This window comes from Fukomys damarensis, unplaced genomic scaffold, assembly GCF_012274545.1.
Source record: "Fukomys damarensis isolate Sample0158 unplaced genomic scaffold, DMR_v1.0_HiC HiC_scaffold_4, whole genome shotgun sequence".
NCBI lineage: Eukaryota > Metazoa > Chordata > Mammalia > Rodentia > Bathyergidae > Fukomys > Fukomys damarensis.
This window is the reverse complement of record NW_022900916.1, coordinates 66,783,360-66,803,972: the sequence shown is the minus strand read 5'-3', so window position 1 is coordinate 66,803,972 and position 20,613 is coordinate 66,783,360. Positions and strand designations below refer to the sequence as shown.

Below are 20,613 nucleotides of genomic sequence, written 5' to 3'. Positions count from 1 at the left end.
TACGGAGGCAAGGGAGAGGCAGACTTCGCCACAGGTCACACAGAGAGAGGCCTCGTGAATTAGCAGCGCTATTCAATACCAGGCTACAGCACACATGCATTTTTCCTTTTTCACAGCTCTTAGAGACAGAAACTTTTCATCCAACATATTGTCCAGTCACTCATTAATCAGTTACCGTCATACCTTGACCTCTTTTCGGGACGGGTAACTGAAGTGGATATTGCTGAATTCCACGTTGCCCTTAATATTGTCCGGTTTGTGGCCGCTGGTTGAGAAGCTGTCAATGCACGGCTCCTACACAGAATCAACGTTCAGAAGATCAGTAAGTGAATGAGTTGCAGTAACTTCCTCTCAGTGATATTTCGGGGGAAACCAGAAAAAATGGTAACGAAATAAATGCTTAAGAGAAAATCTGCTCTTGGTGACAAGGCATCCGTGACTTACATTGTCAATTATCTTGAAGATTTCGTAAGCCGCTCCTCTTGCGTTGGCAAATGCTTCAATATTCGGAGATGCCTGTCCAATACTAAAAGTCCCAACCAATACAGAAAAGAAGACCTGAGGAATGTGAAGGAAAACCATCAAGTTATTGGTGTTTACTATATAGTTTCCATACTAACTCCATTTTAAAATGGCTAGGCAATGTAAGAATACTGAATATTAAAAATATTTTTAAAATTTATAACTAAGAAAGTAAATTTATATTTTTTTCCAGCTTTAATTGAGTTTATTGGTATATTTTAGGGATACAGTACAGTTACATTCATTGTTAGGATCTTGTACCTCTACATGACAAGTCTTGATTCTCATTTTTTCCCCTTGTCCCTGCCCTCCCTTCACCTCCTCCTCCCCTCCTCATCTACAAACACTTTATTTTCATCTTTTCATTATCTCACTTTTTTTCTTTTCCCTTTTTACCCTTCCCCTACCCGTCCCACCTTCCCTACACTTTTAGCTCCTTTCTCCCATTTCTCAATGTCAGTAATCTTATTAGAATCTTCTGTATTATTGCAGATTATTCACACCAGAGAAACTATTCGGTATTTACACATGTGTGCCTTATTTATTTCATTTAGGAGTACATCTTCAATATGTATCCATTTTCCTATGAATGAATCTATTAAGAAAGTAAATTTTAAATGCTCAACCTCAAAAATATTAAGATGATAGATGTTAATTAGCTTGATTTAATCACTCTACATTGTATATATGTATCAAAAATTACATTATACTCCACAAGAATAATACAATTATAATTTGTCAAGTAAAAAAAATATAAATTTTTTAAATGTAAAAAATTTTAAAGTTTAAATTTATTTATATTAAGAAAGCATTATTGGTCTTACTTGCTCAGTGAAACAATGATGTAAATTAGTGATCATAGAATCATAATAGAACATTTTTGTATTTCTTCAATGACTTACAATTTTTATTTAGATCACTGGGAAGGTCAAATAGAACATAAAAACTTGTTTCTGCTTCTATTAGAAGTTAAGGTGAAGTAATGTCACTGTTCATTTTTCCCTAAATCATATGAGAATTACATTACCCATAAGTTTACACAGAAGGTATTTGGTTAAAGGATTCTATATTCATTATTTATGTTCTAAAACAATTCTAAGAGGGAAGACACGGTGTTTTTCACACATCAATGTGACAAAAGAGGTAAAAGGCCTGCAGGAATGAAGAGACCATATGTCAATATATTTATGCTTTACTTTAAAAAAATTAAATTATGGGCCAGGGTTTTGGCTCAGTGATTCCGCTGTCTGCCTCAAAAGCATAAGGGCAGGAGTTTGATCCCCAGTACCAAGGGCTTCCCGCATGCTAAGCAGCCCTCTAATGCTGAGCCATGTTCCTAAGACTTTATATTATTTGTCAGATACAGTCTTGCTATGTTGCAAGTCTGGCCTCATATCTGGAAATCCTTAGCCTTTTGAGGAGATGGACTTGCAGGCTGATGCCATCTTGCATATCTCTGTTACTCAATCGTTTTTCAAAATATATTCTTCTAAAGTTAATATCCTTCCAAGCCAATATACTCAATTTCACTGATATTTGTGGTGATGATTCATTTCTTCTTATAACTCACATATGACTTACAGTGAGCACTTGTCCGATAGAATATTCACGAGACAGGATCAAGGTGGTCCCATACCAAAATGCCAGCGCATAGGATGCATAGATCAGAAGGAAAGCTGCACCAATAGAAATGTTGGCTGTGACAGCTTTCTTTATCCCAATTCTTTTAGCATCTTCTAAATTTTTATTGTACCTGGGAGAAAGAATGAAAATGGCACATACATCTTTAAATTTTATTAAAAGTCTGTGAAAGTAGCATGGTGGTACTGAGGAGTTACAATGTGCCCAGCCCAGAGGTTTGCATTCATTTTCTCCTTCTGCCCATAGAGTCACCCTATTAGGTTGCTATTACTTCTTCCCCTTATTGTACAAAGAAAAACTGAGGCTTACAGTGAGCAGGTTATTTGTGAGGAAACCTGAAAGCTCTAATGTTGGCCTTAGCAAGATCAAAATAAGTGAAGCAATATTTTGCAAATTCTAGAACATGTATTTTCATACACAAGACAAAATAGAATCTTTGGGGAAAACTTTTCTTCAAAATCTGTATGCCTCTGTCATTAACATAATGGAGTTATAATGCCAGAAAGTACTAAACAGAAGAAAGTAATTTAAATCTCTGAACCTTAAAGAAGTTTGGAGTCTGATCCGTGTCCTGCCTCCCTCAAGGTCTGTTTTTAAGGACCAACTTGAGATTACTTGTGTGAAAGTATTTTGAGAGCTTTCTTTTGATATGTAGTAGTTACATATTGAAATAAACTGTAGTACATGTTAATTCCATAGATCCCTATTTTAAGTCACTAATTATAAAAATGTTTTTTACTTAAAAATAGGTGATATTTTCCAACTGTTCATCAGTTTACCCTTTCTCCATATTGCCTACACATCTTTCCTAGCACTTATCAGTCCATGGTTGCTGGAAGCTGGAACAAAGGGCTCTTGCATGTGGCTTGGGCCACCCAGTGCCTACTGGCTGCTGGGATTGAGAAAACCAAAATGTCAGTACATAGATAGCCTTACACCTGGTTGACAGTACAAAAGTCTTGTAAAGCATCCATTAAGACTGCTTGAAACTACTATAATGAATTGTAAAAAAGGGGGTGAAAACAAGAAAGCAAACAGAAAAATCAAAAACCAATGCTGCAGTCCAATGACACATTTTTCTACAGTTCTTATGAGTTATTTCCCAAGTGATAAGAAAACCTTGGATTTCAAGTAACATGTTCTTCAAGAAGAGCAAACATTTCTAATAAATAATTAGTGATGTTCTGCCATGCAACTAGTACAGGATGCCAAAAGGTACATGATCACAATTGAACTAATCATCCCCTCCCCACCCCCTTGGGATTGTGGGTAATTCTCTCCCAAAAGCAAGAGGTTTTGGAGAAAATCTCCTCTATAGAGGAGGAGGAGAAAAAGGCAGAGGAATCCCTCACTTGTTTTTTGTTTTGTTTTGTTTTTTGAGACAGGGTCTCACTATGTAGTTGAGACTGACCTGGAACTCACTATGTAGCCCAGGCTGGTCTTGAACTCACAGTGATCCTCCTGCCCCAGTCTCCCAAGTGCTGGGATTACAAGCATGCGCCACTATGCCTGGCTAGAATCCCTCACTTAGAATGAGATTAAGGACATATGTAAAATGTGGGCAACAGTGCAAAATTTTGTAGAAAAGCACCACCCAAATAAGGCTGTAGCAGTGCGATTTGAATCCGTTTAATGACAATGCAATATCCCATTTCCACAAAATCCTCAAAAAGAACCCAAAACAAGTGTCACTGGATCCATTCCTTGTTAAAGTTGCATGAAAAGAAAAAAAGATTCCACTGAGCCAATAGCAGTGATCCTGTTAGTGACAGTGAAAGTCATCCTACACGATAACCCTCCTCTTTTGTCTCCCTTACACCAGCCATGAAGGTTTTCAAAAGTAACTACAGATTCATTTGTTTATATTTCTTTATATTTTGTATTTTCCTTATTATGGTTTTATACTATACTACAGTTTGTAATCATTTTTATGTTAATATTTTGGGGTTGTAGAATGAATCTTCTGAGTTTCCACTATTTCTTATGGAGGAAATTTGTCTCTTTTTTTTTTTTTTTTTTTTTTTTGTTGTTGGTTTGTGTGTGTGTGTGTGTGTGTGTGTGTGTGTGTGTGTGTGTGTGTGTGTGTGTGTGTGTGTCTGTGTGTGTGTGTGTGTGTCTGTGTGTGTGTGTGTGTTTTTTACTGCTATCCCTTCGATAACCTTTTTCTTTTGGTGCAAATAATGTCTTGATTAATTTTTCTTGAAGAAAACAGAAATTTTTTTTTTTTTTTTTTTTTTTTTTTGGGTACTGGGGATCAAACTCAGGTCCTTGTGCTTGCAAGGCAGTCACCAGAACCACTGAGCTAAATCCCCGGCCTTTTACTGTACTTTTACATTTTTGAAGAGGGAACGATTTCTATGTTAAAGCTAAAAGAAATGGTTTGTGCCAGCTTATCTTCATTTCAAAGGAATACAGATTACTCAACTCAAAAAGAAAAATGTGCATAGAAGCAAACAGGGCTAACAGTTAAAGAGGACGGACAACTTCGAAAATATAGAACCAAGGTTAAATGTTTAGGAAAAGACAGAATATCTGAGCTTTAACTCGGTCGTTATTCTATTTATCAGAACTCTCTGAAGAACTTAAGAGATTTGCCTTGCAAAAAGCAGCTCATAATTGTTGAAAGAACTGAATTCTACAAAGAATTCATATTTTGGGGTCTTTGATAAATCAAATGCATCATTATATGACTGCAAATATATATGAGTTTTTGTTAGAAAGTTCTTTCATTTGTATGTATAGTAGAGTTCAAGCCCTGCCCAGAAGTGAGCACACATTTTCTTCTCTTCATGACTACTTCTTAAAACTAGCTACTTTACCACAATTACAAAAACATGCCAAATGAAAGTCCATAACTATCCTGTCCATTAAAGACCACATTTAAGCATCTTGCTAAAATTTGTAAATTCTGACCTGCCAGCATAATCTTAGAATAAAAAATTAATTTTAATACACAGGTTTCAGGAGTGTATGTGTTCCCCATTTTAGTAGTTCAGCTGAAACAAAAGGTACCACTTGGAATAAATTACACATGGCTTCACCAAGGAATTTTAATGCCTGTGACTCATACGCCATCAGCTCCTGTATTGCAGATTTTGCTTACCCAGACTGTGTAAACAATTTCACTGATATGATGTCATCCTACACGGCAAGAAGAGATATATGTACAGGAAGAAGAAACAGGGAAGAAATCATTTAGATGCCATAAATTAAAGGATAAAGAAGGGAGTGGACAATCAATACTCCTTTTATATAGCTTTCTCAAAAATGTCACTTGTATAAAACCAACTGGTAAAATAATCCTATTCATTAGAAATTTGAGTAAGAAAATAATACTTAAACTAAAAACTCCTAAAATGACCTAAAGTCATAAAGCTATCTAAAAATGTTTTTCTTGCCAGGGATTCAGCTCAGTGGTGCCGCTGCCTGCCTTGCAAGCACAAAGACCTGAGTTCCATTCATGTGTAAAAAAAAAAAAAAAAAAAAAAAAGTCACATAAAAATGTTATTTTTAACTGTTATGAAAATATTTACTGATTCCTATTCAAGTACGTACTTGAAAAAGCAGTTTAGCTGAAACAAAAGGTACCACTTGGAATAAATTACACATGGCTTCACCTAGGAATTTTAATGCCCGTGATTCAATGCCATCAGCTCCTGTACTGCAGGTCTTGTTTACAAGACAGCGGACACCATTTCACTGATACAATGTTGGGCTGGTGATTTAACTCAGTGGATCTGCCGCCTGCCTTGCAAGCGCAAAGACCTGAGTTCAATAGCCAGTACCAAACAAAAAAAAAAGAAACCAAACAGTGATACGATGTCATCCTATTTAGCAAGAAGAGACACATGCACAGGAAGAAGGAACAATAGGGAAGAAAATCATTTAAATGACATAAATAAAAATAAAGGGTAGAGAAGGGAGCAGAACAACGGTACTCCTGGCCAGGGATTTAGCTCAGTGGTTCTGCTGCCTGCCTTGTAAGTGCAAGGACTCCAGTTCGATCCCCGATACCAAAAACAAAAAACAAAAAGAAAATGGTACTCCTTTTATATAGGCTTTCTGGTTAGTTTTTCAATAAAAATATTCTTATAAAACTAGCTTTTAAAATTATCCTATTCATTACAAACTTTAGTAAGAAAATGGTGCTTAAACTAAGAGCTCTAAAATGGCCTAAAGTAGTAAAGTCTTTTAGAAATATTCTTCTTCTTAACTATTATGAAAATATTTATTCATTCCTATTCAAGTAGGTACTTAAAAGAGCAAGGACATTTACTTGAAGGAAATGCCAATCAATACTAATACACACATTTGCAACATACACATACGAGGGAAAAATATTTTTAAATTAAGGATAACAGGACTACTCTAACTGCTCAACTAAATTACCTTATAATCTAGCTAAATTCCAACTCCGAGACAGCAAACCTCCTTGAACTTGCCATTTGGAAAAAAATGTCAACCTGAGACTTTGATTGCTGGTCTATGTGGAAGCAGAGAAGAGGAGAGCTAGAAAGAAAGCTGAAGGACGGGGCTTGCTCTAAGAAGTCTCGCCAACTCTCCTTCCAAATGAAACCCTAAGTTTCGATCTTCGTCCACCCTCTCCAGCCTCCTCGCAGACCGCCATCCCCCTCTCCCCTAGACGCCCATACCAGCCCCCTCCGCTCTCCCTGACCCCACCGTCATGCATCAGAAACTTTACAGATGAAGAAAGAGTCTCAAAAGACAATGTGGCTGGTCATTCCTCTATATTATCAGCCTCAGAAGAAACCCTAAGTCTTCACCATAGCTTACGAGTGTCTCCAGTGTCCAGCCCACACCCACCCTAATTTCCCCTTCCTCAACTGAGAACTGGTCACAAAAGCCTCAGGTTTCCCAGAGAGTATCAAGGCCTATCCCATCTCACGGAATCTGGAAGATTTCTCTTCAGCCCACCCCATCTCAACCTCTACCACCAGCTTTTCTCAACCTGCAGGTCTCAGTTCAGATGGAAATTCCTCAAAGAAGCTTTCCCTGACCACCACACTCAATTTGCCTGCTTTGGCCTTGTAAACTTTCATGTTTTCAGAGAATGTTTAACAATTCTGTAATTTAATGCCACTCTAAATATAACCTGAGGACTCACAGTACTTTATCTAAATAATATTTCTTCCAAATGGTATATTAGATACTTTCTTTTCTTTTTAAGCTATCTATCCCCTCTCCTTCTGCTGTTATTTGAACAAATGTTAGGCCAGTCATTAAGCAAAACTCACCATTTTTTTAGTCAGACACTTTAAAGAAAAAGCAAAACCTTTCGAAAATGTAGATACGGCCTTCCTTTAAACTATGGGACTTAGCTAGCATGAGTCATCTTTATGAACAAAAGAGAAGTGCAAACACATGTGTATGCTGTAAAAAAAACCCTACAACTATTGATTTAAGCACAGCCAAAGTGAAGGAAGGGAATACTGTCAGAACTAGACAGCCCGGGCCATTTGTCCTGCTCTCATCACACAAGCTCTCGTCTGGTCACACGTGAGGATTCTGAATTACAAAAGCTTTCCTTATGGCTTTACAATACCATTTATAACTCCCTAAACAAAAGGTTTTTCCTACATGTGCATTAAATGTTAAAGAAAGTCTTCTACTACTCAGACATCAATAGATCTGATGAATATTATGAATTTAAATACTGGAGCATTTATACTCAAATCTGATAAAAAGTCAGTCACAAGACTAATGCCAAGCAACACATCATAAGAAAGGTCTTCAGTTTTTTTTTCTAACAATGTGCTTTTCAGTTATATTTTTATCATCAAATCATAGAATATACCTCACCTAAGTAAGAACCTGGGCAAGAAGGAAAAATAAACCACGGTTTAAAATGTTCCATAGACCTTTATAGAAAATAACCATTCAATATTAGAGAATCAAGAATTAGTGCAATAGGCGAAAAACAATAATAATCAGAGATAGAAAATACATTTCAGCCTTAGAAAATTATTTCATAGATTACTGATTAATTTAGTCGCTATTCACCTGGACAACACTAGGAAATTCTTTGAATTATCAGATATAAAAACACTATGACTAGAATTGCAAATTTTGCCTTTACTAATGCTTTGAAATATCCACTGTTATTTAAGGAAGCATATTTATACAGGAAAATAAAACCTCTTCTAATTAAAACTGTCCCAAAGACATCTGAGCTGACACAGAATAGCATATCTATCAGTTTAAATAAGAAACACAGACCTAAGCACGGTGGCACATGCCTGTAACGTCAGCACTAGGGAGGCTCAGGCTGGAGGATCTCCATGAGTTTGAGGGTAACCTGGGCTACACAAAGGACACCTTATCTCAAAAAGCAAACAAATACAGGAACTCAAACCTTTCAAGTTCTTTGTTTTGTCCTCCAAATGCAATCACAGTTCTAATGGCTGCTAAGACCTCTTCAGCCACAGCTCCTGCTTTTGCATAGGCCAAGAGCTCTTTATCCGTAAATGAAGACAGTATCTGTTAAAATTTTAAAAATGCAATGTTGAGTGATTTAAAGGTTTTAGCAAGTTGTGATTTTCAAAGTAAAAATATACAGACACACAAACACTGCTGGTTTATTAATGCATGGGAAGCAAACAATCTTAACAATCTTTTTTTTGTTTGTTTGTTTTTTTGGTGCTGGAAATCAAATCTGGGACCTTGCACTTGCGAGGCAGGTGATGGAACCACTGAGCTAAATCCCCAAACCAAAACAATCTTTTTTTAAGTTATGTGTAGTCATAATGTTCATATTTTAGTATATGTTCACTCTGTAAACTCCTAGAATTGTTTTAGTCTAAAATAGAATATATTATACATGTTTGTGTAAATGGAAATTTTCCATATTCATAGTGACTTTTTAAGTATGTGAACCTAAAAATTTTGATCTCACAATTTTACACCTGTTTAAATCATTCACAGTTATTACATGTCAGCCATCAAATAAAGTTGTACTTAATAAATTTACTACATTTGTGAATCAAGCACTTGTGGTTTTGCTTTAATTACATAAACATATCTTGCCTTTTAGATATTTGTGTTCATTGTCTTTTTCTCCTGGAGTCAAAGTATAAAATAACTGTATGGCTTTTCAGAACTGAAATATAGATGAATTCAAAAAGTCAGAAATTAAAGAGAGTAATATTTCTTTGATCATAGGGACTGATTAGTCATTTCTTGCCTATACTTTCCTCGTAGCATTCGACAAATATTTCTAAGGTAACAAAATGAGAACAGGTTAAAGACTGTGTGGTGTTTTCAATCCGGAGGGAAATTTAAAAATTTTTGAAAGTAGTTGCAAATTACAATGTATTCATCCGTATACATTCTGTTAAAATGCACAATTTCAAGGATTGTTATTTAGATTTTGTTTATTCATGATGAAAAGCTTTGTTCTTGTTTTTAAGTTTGCACTTGAGTCTTATGAAATAAATTCACCTGTTATCAAAAAATAAAATAAAATAGAATATATTAAATTAGATGAATCCCAAATTTTCCAGTGAAAACCTCACTGATCCTTATCTCCATAAATAGAACTAAAATGTTGAGATGTTAAATTTATACTGTCCTATAATCATAAACAAACAGAAAACAGGATTTATATAAACACCAATGAAATACAGTGCGCACCAAACCCACTAAGTGTTGGTGACACAGTGATTTGGAAGAGTGAAGGCAGGAAGGTAAAGGAATCCAGGGGACCCCTGACTTCAAGAAGGCTTCACGGGGCCAGGGATGTACCTCAGTGGTTCCGCTGCCTGCCTCGCAAGTGCAAAGACCCAGATCCCCGGTATCAAAAAAAAAAGGCTTCACAGCCAGGCAAGTAGTCAGTCTCCTTTGCTGGTGTGCTTAGATGCTCTGTGCTTCTTCTGTTTGGTTCCTCAGCATCTATTCTGTGGACCAAAGATTCATTCATTCTTCTTCATTGCACAGTGAATCCATATTAACTTTCCCACTTGCAGATGAGGAAATGGAAATGAGCATTAAGCAATTTGCTAGCAAGTGGGCTATCCAGGATCCGAGCCTGGACGCCATGGCTTCAAGGCCTGAATTAACGACCACTGGGTGAATCTCTCTCTAAAGCCACGAATGTGTGAACAATTACGAAAGCTGGATCAACTGGTACGGACAAAGCCCCAAGATTTCTGCCCGTAAAAGGAATGCTGGAGAGGTCAACCATGTAAGTATTGCACACAAACATTTGTAATAAAATTCTGATTAAAACATATTTACTTTCAACAGCTAGCGTATAATATTTATAGAATTCTTCATCTGATCGGTATGATTTCCTGGTATAAAATGATCAAGAGATTTTCACAGTGCATTTCATCCTTTCCTGGGTGTCAAACTTAAGGAGCTGTGATACGTGCAAGAATGGGTGGGTGAAGGCCTGCGGACATGCAGTAATTGTATTCTCCGCGCAGACATTACGCTGCATGTATCTGTGGTCACCAAGCAACAGCCCACTGATCCAGGAGACCACGCTGACTCCCCAAAGCCGATTTCTGAGGGCTGCCCCGCTCCTGTGCTGCAGTCATGTCGGCACCGGGTTAGGGCGCTCGGTGCCATTCCTGAGCCAACAGGTCTGCAGAGCACAGGGCTCACACCGCAAACTCTGGCAGTGATTTTCTCCTTTCCCTTTCCTCCTAACCCAACAGCAGGAGAGTAACCAAGTCATATTTTATAATCAGCAGGATTTTTTTCTCTTTTGATTAAGTTTATTGGTACATTTTAGGTATACATAATGATCACATTCATCATAGGGAGTCTGTACCTGTCCTTCTCCCCTCCCTTCAACCCCTCCACCTCTCCCTATTTACAAAAGCCAGATCATGTAGTTCATTTCAGTTGAGTTTGTGTATTCTGTAGTTATTAAGGAACTGATCCATAAAATGTCGGATTTATGAGCATAAAGTTGTTGGTAGCATTCCATTGTTTTTCTAATGTCTGTAGGATTAGTGACTTATTTGATTCTGATAGGCTACTTGTGTTTTCTGTCTCTATTTTTATCAACTGCACTAAAGGCTTGTCGAATTTACTAATAGATATTTTTAAAATCTATTTGCTGTTTTTTGGGGTATTTTTCTGTCCTCAATTCTTTTTCTGCATTAAATTTTGTTCTTTTCTCTACTTGCTTGGTATTACTTTACTGTTTTTCTTCTTTCTAGTTTCCTGAGATAGGAACATAGGTTACTCTACTGAATTGAGACATTTCATCATTTTTAATATAAACATTTAATACTAGTTTTTTTGCTGTTCTAGTGTTTTTAAAACTTTGAGATTTCTTGTATGCTCAAAGGAAAATATGCATGTGCTATTTTATTTCCATACGTTTAGAAATTTTCTTACTTTTTTTTACTGCAATAGTCAAAGACTCTGTACAGCAGTCTGCTTTCCTTTAAATTTGCTGAGGTTTGTTTTATAGCAAGGATGTCCCTATCTTTGTGTTTCCTAAGCATTAAAAAGAAAATAAATTACCTATTCCATTGCTTCAAAAATATTTTAATATATATGCTAATTTGTTACATTTATATTACTAGTTTCTCACAGTTCACTGGAAAGAAAGTGTTGTGCTATTATCTATTTCCTCTTGTAGGAGAATCCTTGTATCTATGTCCTGTACTATGAGTAACAACTTGAGGGCAATGATACAGGCTGTATTAACTATTGTTATCCTTTGTTATTTGGTTATAAAATTTCATTTTTCTTTTATTTTTATATAAAATAAAAATGATTAATGCATGCTTTAACCCTAACCCTAACATAGACTCTAGAGTTCAGTGTCTATTTTATATTGGCAGAGAATGATATATTAAAAACTACTTTCTTCTCACACCTTCCCCAAATAATGTGTCCAAGGAAGTACAGAGCCATGCAGAGGCAGTACTCAGTGAGGCTGCATCAGCTTATCCAATTAGTTTTGAACAGAAGACACAAAAGCAAGTATGAAATACAAGGTAATATCATGGTTCAAGGCCCTTCCATGGGGTGTAGGGGAGTTAAAACCTGGATTCACAGGCCTCACCTACCTTTGCCCAGAGAGCAGCTGATAGTCCAAGAACAGGGCTGACGGCCAAAATCACAAGGGTTAGCTTCCAACCACGGGTAAATCCTATTACAAAACCGGCCACAAATGTTGCCATTGATTGGAAGAACATTCCAATTTTGTCACCAATTCCTTCGTTAATTTTGGAGACATCACTAAAGAACAGATAATGTTAGAAGAAATGTCAGAATTACAAACAGAACTTTTCTCCTATGCCCAGTTTGTGTTTTCCTTGCTTTGTTTCACTTTGTTGACTGTGACACAAATCAGTTCATATCTAGGATCCTTCATGTATATGCTTGTTTCATTTATCAGGCTGTCAGTTCCTAGCAGGAAATCTGTCATTGACAACAGAAATCCGTAGTCCACATGGTCCCAGGAAATGGAGGTGTTTACTCAGGAAGTATGCAATGCAGAAACTACAAACTGTGACCAGTAAGTACCACTGCATGCTCTGCTGCATACTGCTGTGCTGCACACACTCCGAGTATTCCTTGATTTAGGCAAGTCCACTCCCCACTCACGTAGGTCCCACCCTTCCATGCCAGGTACACAAGACCTGGTTTCTACCCAGGAGGAACTTAGTCTTCTGAGTGGTGTACTAACATGTCCTAAGAGATTTGATGACATCTATCGCATTTCATTTACAATGAGAATCACCTCTGAGTTACACGTAAAACTAGGTACTTACTCTGTGAGCCGGGTGTTCAGCTCTCCCACATCATGCACATCAAACCAGCCTATCTCCTGCTTCATTACAGCATGGAAAAACTGTTTTCTAATTTTCTGTATCTGTCGTCCAGCTGCCAGGCACCAAAAGGAAACCTGAAGGTAAGCAGCAATAAGCACACCAGCACCGATTCCAGTATAATAATAGGCATACCTGAAAAAACAACAAAAACACTGCCACACTGTTTTCTAATGAACCCATTTCTCCAGATCAGACCACTCAGTCTTAGTTTTTTAGTGAGGTATCACACTGTTCTTAACAAATAAGAAGTGCTTACGAGGCAGAGAAGATGAAGATGATCACTCTGCAGCGACATCTGTAGCAACATACCGTATAGGAATAGTTAAGAATGCTTTCTGCTTTGGCTCAGATCCCACTTCTTGGCTTAACTGCTGTGTAATCTCAGGCAAGCTGCTGAAATTTCCCAAGCCTCAGTCTTCTAGTTGTTAAAGGGGTGACAAGAATAGTCAGGCAGTCGTGTGTGGGGTACACTGGGGCCAGTGCCCGGCACACAGTAAGTCTCAGAAAAATGAGTGCTGAAAATGACTGGGGGGTGTGGGACACAGGCAAGAAGGATCATGGTGGCCCTGTCTACTCTCACGACGTCGGCATCAACTGATGAGCTCTTCCGGGCGGCATCTGCACATTCACAGATGGAAAGAAGTGACAGAACTTGGAGGAAAGTGGAAGAAAGAGATGGAAATATTTGACCGTTTAGGCTATTAGTTTAACAGAAACTGAGTATTAGGAGACAAGCGAAAATAAAAAGTATATTTATATTACCTGACCAAATAGTCATCACGAGGCATCCTAAAATGTTCAGTGAGTCACTTTGTTTTCCTTTCAGTTTAAACTCTAACAGTAAAAACCATAAGCATCTTCTAAAAGTAGGCTCTGATATCAAGAAATATTCAATTAATGTTTCTATGCTCTTAAAAGAGTTCCCCAAAAACAAATAATTAGGCTTCAGCAAGCAATCAATCTTTAGAATAAAGGCATACATTGTAAAATGAAATACAAGATACGCTTGTCCATTTTACAAGATCTGTAATTATTATAATGTAATAAACATGTCTGTAGAGTGTACAAGCTATAAAAGTGAGTGTGATAAGCAGATAAGATTTTGCTATTCAAAATTCTGTGCTCAATCTATCAGGAATAATATGAAACAAACTTTCCCCAAAACTATACTGTGTAATTTATAATATATTTATCAGATAACATATAATTGGGACACTGAATTTTATTTAATAGATAAATCATTAATTATTATCCAGTAATTGTTATTATTGTTAATCATATAAGACAGAGATACAAAGAAATCCAGTTTTATCTGAACTGAGTGTTTGCCAAACAGTAATGTGTGTATGTGTATGTGTTTGTTTTGCTTTTGTTTGGTTGGTGGTGTTGTTTTGGAGACAGGGTCTCACTCTGTAGTTCAGGGTGGCATTTAATTCACTTTTTAGCCTAGGCTGGCCTTGAATTCTCAGCAATCCTCCTGCTTCAGCTTCCCCAATTCTGGGATTACAGGCATGCACAACCACATGCAGCTAGTAATGTGTTTTAATGTAATGTATTTTAAACCACCCAGGCATTCTGATTTTCCTAACGTAAAAAAAGAATGCCTCAGGTCAGGGATTTAGCTCAGTGGTTCAGCCGTCTGCCTCACAAGCACCAGGTCCCGAGTTCATTCCCAGATACCAAAAAACAAACAAACAAACAAACAAACAAACAAAAAAACAATGCCTCTCCACACAGGAATATCTGAGGACATTTGCTTTTCAACTTTCAAAATATATATACAGTCCTCTTCTTCTTCACATTTATTATATCACTTATACTATAATGTATAATCATTATCTTCTATTTCACTAACATACAAGGGGAACCTCAGTTCACAAACTCAGTTCTCTCCATGATTCTGGTCACCGAATCAAAACAAACAGGACAAGAACCAAATCAAATTTCCCCATAAGGTCAACATTGAACGTAACGATGGAATTTGATCTGGTTCTCATCCAAATCTATTTGCCACCAGAAATGGCGAATGAATCCAGTTGGTGAACTGAGTTATCACTGTATTCTTTACAACTCAGTTAAAACTATTCTGAGGTGTAAACTTCACAATAATATAAATCACTGACAAAGTTTTCTGGAGATGAAATTAAGGTCACAGTGACTATTATTTCTTCTGAAATGTTTATTTCATTCTTGAAAATTAGACATTTAATTTAAAAAATCTGTGTGGGCTAATCTAATGACTAAACACATCCAAAAGATAAACTAATAACTACAAAGCCATTAAAAATACTGATTCCCAATTCAACTGTCCTTTAAAAAGTTACATTAGATGGGCCGGGGATTTAGCTCATCCGTTCGGTGGCCTGCCTTGCAAGCGCAAGGACCCAAGTTCAATCCCAGGTACCAAACAAAACAAAACAAAACAAAAAGTTACGTTAGACTTTTCTAACTTCCATGTGTATTGTATTCTATAATTCACAACGCATATGTTACTATTTATGCTTACGTCTTATGAGAGATACTTTTGTTTTAAAAAACTCTAAGCTAGAGGCCTGCTGCATAGCATCAGTGGGGCATGAAGACCGTGGGGAGCTGTGGTGTGGTCCTGAGCAGTGGGGCTGCAGGCTGATCCAGCCGGGGCTCTGCCCCGACCCCAGAGGCTCAGGGCACACCTGCTCAAGCCAAAGACCCACCCAGAAAAGAGCTGCACAGGTGCACAAGCTTCAGCCAGAAGACTACCCCACAGTATCTGCAACACCAAGGACCTACCTGGAAAGAGCTACAGAGGCTCACAAGCAAAAGCAGAAGCTCACCCAGATAGTACTGCTAAATGCACAGAGACCATACGCAGAAGCCTGCTCAGACAACAAGAAATGGAGAGCACAGCTGCCAGTCAAAGGCCCTCCCAGAGAACAGATACACAGAGGACCCAGAAAGAGGCACACCTAGATACCATCCCAAGTGTGCACAGGCCCCGGCCAGAAGCCTGCCCAGACAACAGGTGAGCTGAAGGACCCAGAAGGCCAGCATTCCGAACACAGGAATTGGTGTACTGGTGAGCAGTAGAGTACAGCCCACTTGGTGGCTTGCTGAGAACTGAAGACCACTGGGTGAGCAAAAAGTCACCTCAACAAAGGCACAGCAGCTGCATCTACTAAAATGAGAAGACACATAAACAAGTCCTAAACCAGACTTCCAGATCACCTAACGCAACCCCAAAGGGAAACAAGATAGAACAATCTGTTAACCACCTGAACTTCCTGAATGGGCAACGAAAGAGGATCTGGAAAAAAATGAAATCAGAAATAATTCATCAGATAACAGCAGAGATTGTGCATAGTACAATAGAGGATCTGGAAAAAAATGAAATCAGAAATAATTCATCAGATAACAGCAGAGATTGTGCCCATAGTACAAGACATGATTAATAAATCTAGAGCAGACACAGAAGAAAAAACAGAAGAGCTGAGGAACATGATGGAATCCCAACATAGGAAACAAAGAGAATCCTTAAAAGAGATGCAAATAGATTTCCAGGATATTAAAAGCTCCATTGAAAGTTTACACAGCAGCATGAGTCAATGCTAGGATAGAATTTCAGATATAGAAGATAGGATTGCAATGAGTGACCAGAAAAAGAAAAACTGCTTAAAAATAGTAAGGATCACAAGAAATCAATCTAGCAGTTTCTAGATGATGCAAAGAAGAATAACATAAGATTGATCAGAGTCAAAGAAGAAACAGGAGAGAGTGCAGATGACATTTAAAAAAAACTGTTCACAGAAGTGATGGCAGAAAACTTCCCAAGTAGGGGGCAAGAAATTGATATACAGATAAGTGAGGCATACAGGACTCCAACTAGCGGAGATAAACAACAACAACAAAAACTACACATAGCCATATAATAGTTAAGATTCCAGAAACCCAACAGAAGAACAAAGTTCTACAAGCAGTTAGAGAAAAGAAACGAATCACATACAAAGGAAAGCCCATCAGAATCAATCATAGGAGACTTCTCAACACAAACCCTCAAGGCAAGAAGAGCTTGGAGTGATGTATTTCAAACCCTAAAGCAAAACAGCTTCCAAGCCAGTCTGATGGACCCTGCAAAACTATGTTTAAAAATTGTTGGAGAAAGAAGATACTCCCCCACCTGGGCTGGCGCGCTCTCCCCGGGCACACACATCTGGGCACGCTCCCCCCAGCAGCTCTCTCCACGCGGGGCCCTCAGCCGCCTCTCCCAGGCTGACGGACAGAGCCACTGGAGAAGGCTGACGACTCCCTGGAGCCGAGGACGCAGCAGGAGCAGGCGAGGCAGCAGCGGCAGGCATCCCCGAGGCTCCCTCAGCTACCTGGCCCTCTGACAGCCCCTGAAAGCCACTGAAGCTCTCTGCCACCAGAAGAGATCCCGCTCCCCTGCACCCGCCTTCCCGGCCCAGCCCGTCCAGCAGCACAACTACCTCCGCCAGCTCCACCATCAGCACCACCTCCACCGCCACCGCTGATGGCGGCAGCAGACGTTTCATCTCCACAAGAACCAAACACAGAAACAGCAAAAATGGAGAAAGGAGGGAGACCTCGGAAAGTAAACGGAGCAGGGAACCGGCTCACCCGGGAAGAGGGAGATCAACGAAGAAATGAACTTTGCAGAAAATGCCGTGAATGAACTCCGTGGCTGGTATGGCTACAATGAGGTTGAATTAAAAGATGGTGAAAACACTGAATTCAGGAGTCGCCCTACAGATGGGAAGAAACAGGCAGCACATTTCTGTTCTCAAAGAAAATCCTTTGCCAGGGTGTGGTGGCGCACGCCTGTAATCCCAGCACTCGGGAGGCTGAGGCAGGAGGTTCACTGTGAGTTCCAGACCAGCCTGGGTTACCTAAGTGTATTCCAGCTCAGTCTCAATTACAAAGTGAGACCCTGTCTCAAAAAACAAAACAAAACAAAACAAAACAAAAAGATCCTTTGCCAAAACCAAAATTACCTAAGGACAGGGTTATTTCACCATACAATATGAGCACAGGTGATTCAGGGATTGCCACTGAAAATGGATTCAGTGACTCACCTGCAGGGTCAAAGGATCATGGCAATGTGCCCATTATTGTACCTTTAATTCCACCACCTTTCATAAAGCCACCAGCAGGTAAGCATTACTGAGGTTTCCAGTGATATTCATGGACAGTTGCTTTATTTATCTTATGAATAGTTATTAGATGTTAAAAAGTACATAAAGATTGTTTTAGGAACTCTAGAACTAACATAGGAAATGTTAGCACATGTATTATTTAAAGTATTATTGTTATAGTAGGGAAATTTCCTTATCTACTATTCTGAGTCTATAAACTTTTAATTGACTGTAAACTTTTTCTCCCACTACCTTCTCTGAAGTCACCAATTAGTAGAAGAAAGTATTAAATAGTCTTTTTAAAATGAGAAATACACAATGACTGACTAGTAAGAAAAAAAATAACTGGTTGAACAGGGTGGATGAGCAGGGCCACGTCTCTGGAGGTTTCTGAAGAAAGGGGAGTTTTATGAAAGGACAGGTGGTAAAAATGTTCCTCAATATGCCTTCTTCCAAATCCATTCAAGAAACAAGCTAGATTATGCACTGTGAGTTCGATACCAGCCTGAGCTACATAGATCAGTCTCAACTACACAGTGAGACCCTGTCTCAAAAACAAAAACAAAAACAAAAACAAACAAACAAAAAAAACTTACAAAGTAAGCAGAGCCCAGCCCCTGACTGCTTTACTGCTAAATTCTACAACACACTTAGAGAGGAACTACTGCCCCTACTGTTTAAATTCTTCAGTGAAATTGAAAGGAAAGCAATACTCCTGAATTCATTCCTGGAAGCAAGAATCACCTTGATCCCAAAAGAATAGAAAGACCCAAATGGAAAAGAGAACTATAGGCCAGTCTCACTAATAAGCATAGCTGAACACAGATGCAAAAATCCTTAATAAGATACTGGCAAATAGAATGCAGATGATCGTGAAGAAGATCATACGTCCTGAACAAGTGGGAATCATCCCAGAGAAGCAGGGATGTTTCAACATACGCAAATCAATAAATGTAATACACTATATTAATAGAGCCAATGACAAAACCATATGATCATCCCCATAGATGGAGAAAAAGTGTTTGACAAAATCCAGTATGCATTCATGATAAAAGCCCTACAAAACATTGGAATAGATAATCTGATAAAAGCCATCTATAAAAACCAAAAGCCAGTATCATACTAAATGGTCAAACACTGATGTCCTTCACACTAAAATCAGAAACAAGACAAGGATTCCGCTATCACCACTCTTGTTCAATATAGTTTTGGAAACATTAGCTACAGCAATTAGAGGAGAGAAAGAAATAAAAGGAATAAAGATAGGAAACGAAGAAGTCAAATTGTCATTATTTGCAGATGACATGATACTCTATATAGAAGACCCCTAGAATTCCATCAAAAGTCTTCTACACTTAATAACCAAATTCAATAAAGTAGCTGGATACAGGGTCAACACACAAAAATTAATAGCTTTCCTATACACAAAAAAAAAAAACAGACTCACTGAGAGAAAAATGGGGCAAACAATTACTTTCACAATAGCATCCAAAAAATTGAAATACCTAGGATCAACCTAACAACACAAATCAAAGACCTCTACTCTGAAAACTACAGCACTCTGAAAAAAAAAACATCAAAGAGGATACCAGAAAATGGAAAGATATCCCTTGCTCCTGGGTAGGAAGAGTCAACGTAGTGAAAATGGCCATACTTCCAAAACTGCTACATAGATTCAATGCAATCCCAATCGAAATCCCAGCAGCATACTTCTCAGACATTGAGAAAACAATCTAAAAATTCATTTGGAACAAGAGATCTAGAATACCAAAAGCAATTCAAGGCAAGAAAAGCAAGGTAGGGGGTATCACAATTCCCAATTTGAAACTATTCTACACAGCTACTGTGGGGGGGGGACAGCAGAGTAAAAGCAAAGAAACAGTCCCAAAAACCAGTGGAACTGATTAGAAGATGCAGAAACAACTCCAGACACACCCAGCCACCTCATCTTCATTCAACAAAGGAGCCAAACACCCTCACTGGAGGAAAGATAGCCTTTTTAATAAATGGTGCTGGAAAAACTGGGTTTCAACTTGCCAAAAATTAAAATTAAACCTATATCTCTTACCATGAAATAAACTAAAATCAAAATGGATTAAAGATCTAAATATTAAAATGGAAACACTAAATGGGAGGGAAGAGAGGTTAGGTAGAACTCTTGAAGACATTGGTGTAGGAAAAGATCTTATGAACCAAACCTCAGTTGCACGTGAACTAGCACAAACAATCAACAAGTGGGACCTCTTCTTATTAAAAAGCTTCTGCACAACAAGAGAAATCACCAACTGTGTAAAGGGACAACCTACAATGTGGGAAAATATTTTTGCCAGCTGTTCCTCAGACAACAGCTGTTCCTCAGATATATTCTACTATCTAGAATATATAAAGAAATTAAGAAATCAGACCTCCCAAATTTAAAGACCCAATCCAAAAATGGGCATCTGAAATGAGCAGATGCTTCTCAAACAAAGAAGTAGAAATAGCAAATAAACACATGAAAAAATATT

General features: G+C 38.1%; 1 protein-coding gene and 1 pseudogene across 1 annotated transcript in view; both read right to left on the bottom strand.

Moving 5' to 3' along the window:
• Nucleotides 1–20,613, bottom strand: part of LOC104868217 (ATP-dependent translocase ABCB1) — a 301,331-nt gene that overhangs the window by 262,363 nt on the left and 18,355 nt on the right. The gene's annotated exons all lie outside the window — the stretch shown is intronic.
• Nucleotides 1–20,613, bottom strand: part of LOC104868250 — a 67,033-nt pseudogene that overhangs the window by 32,692 nt on the left and 13,728 nt on the right.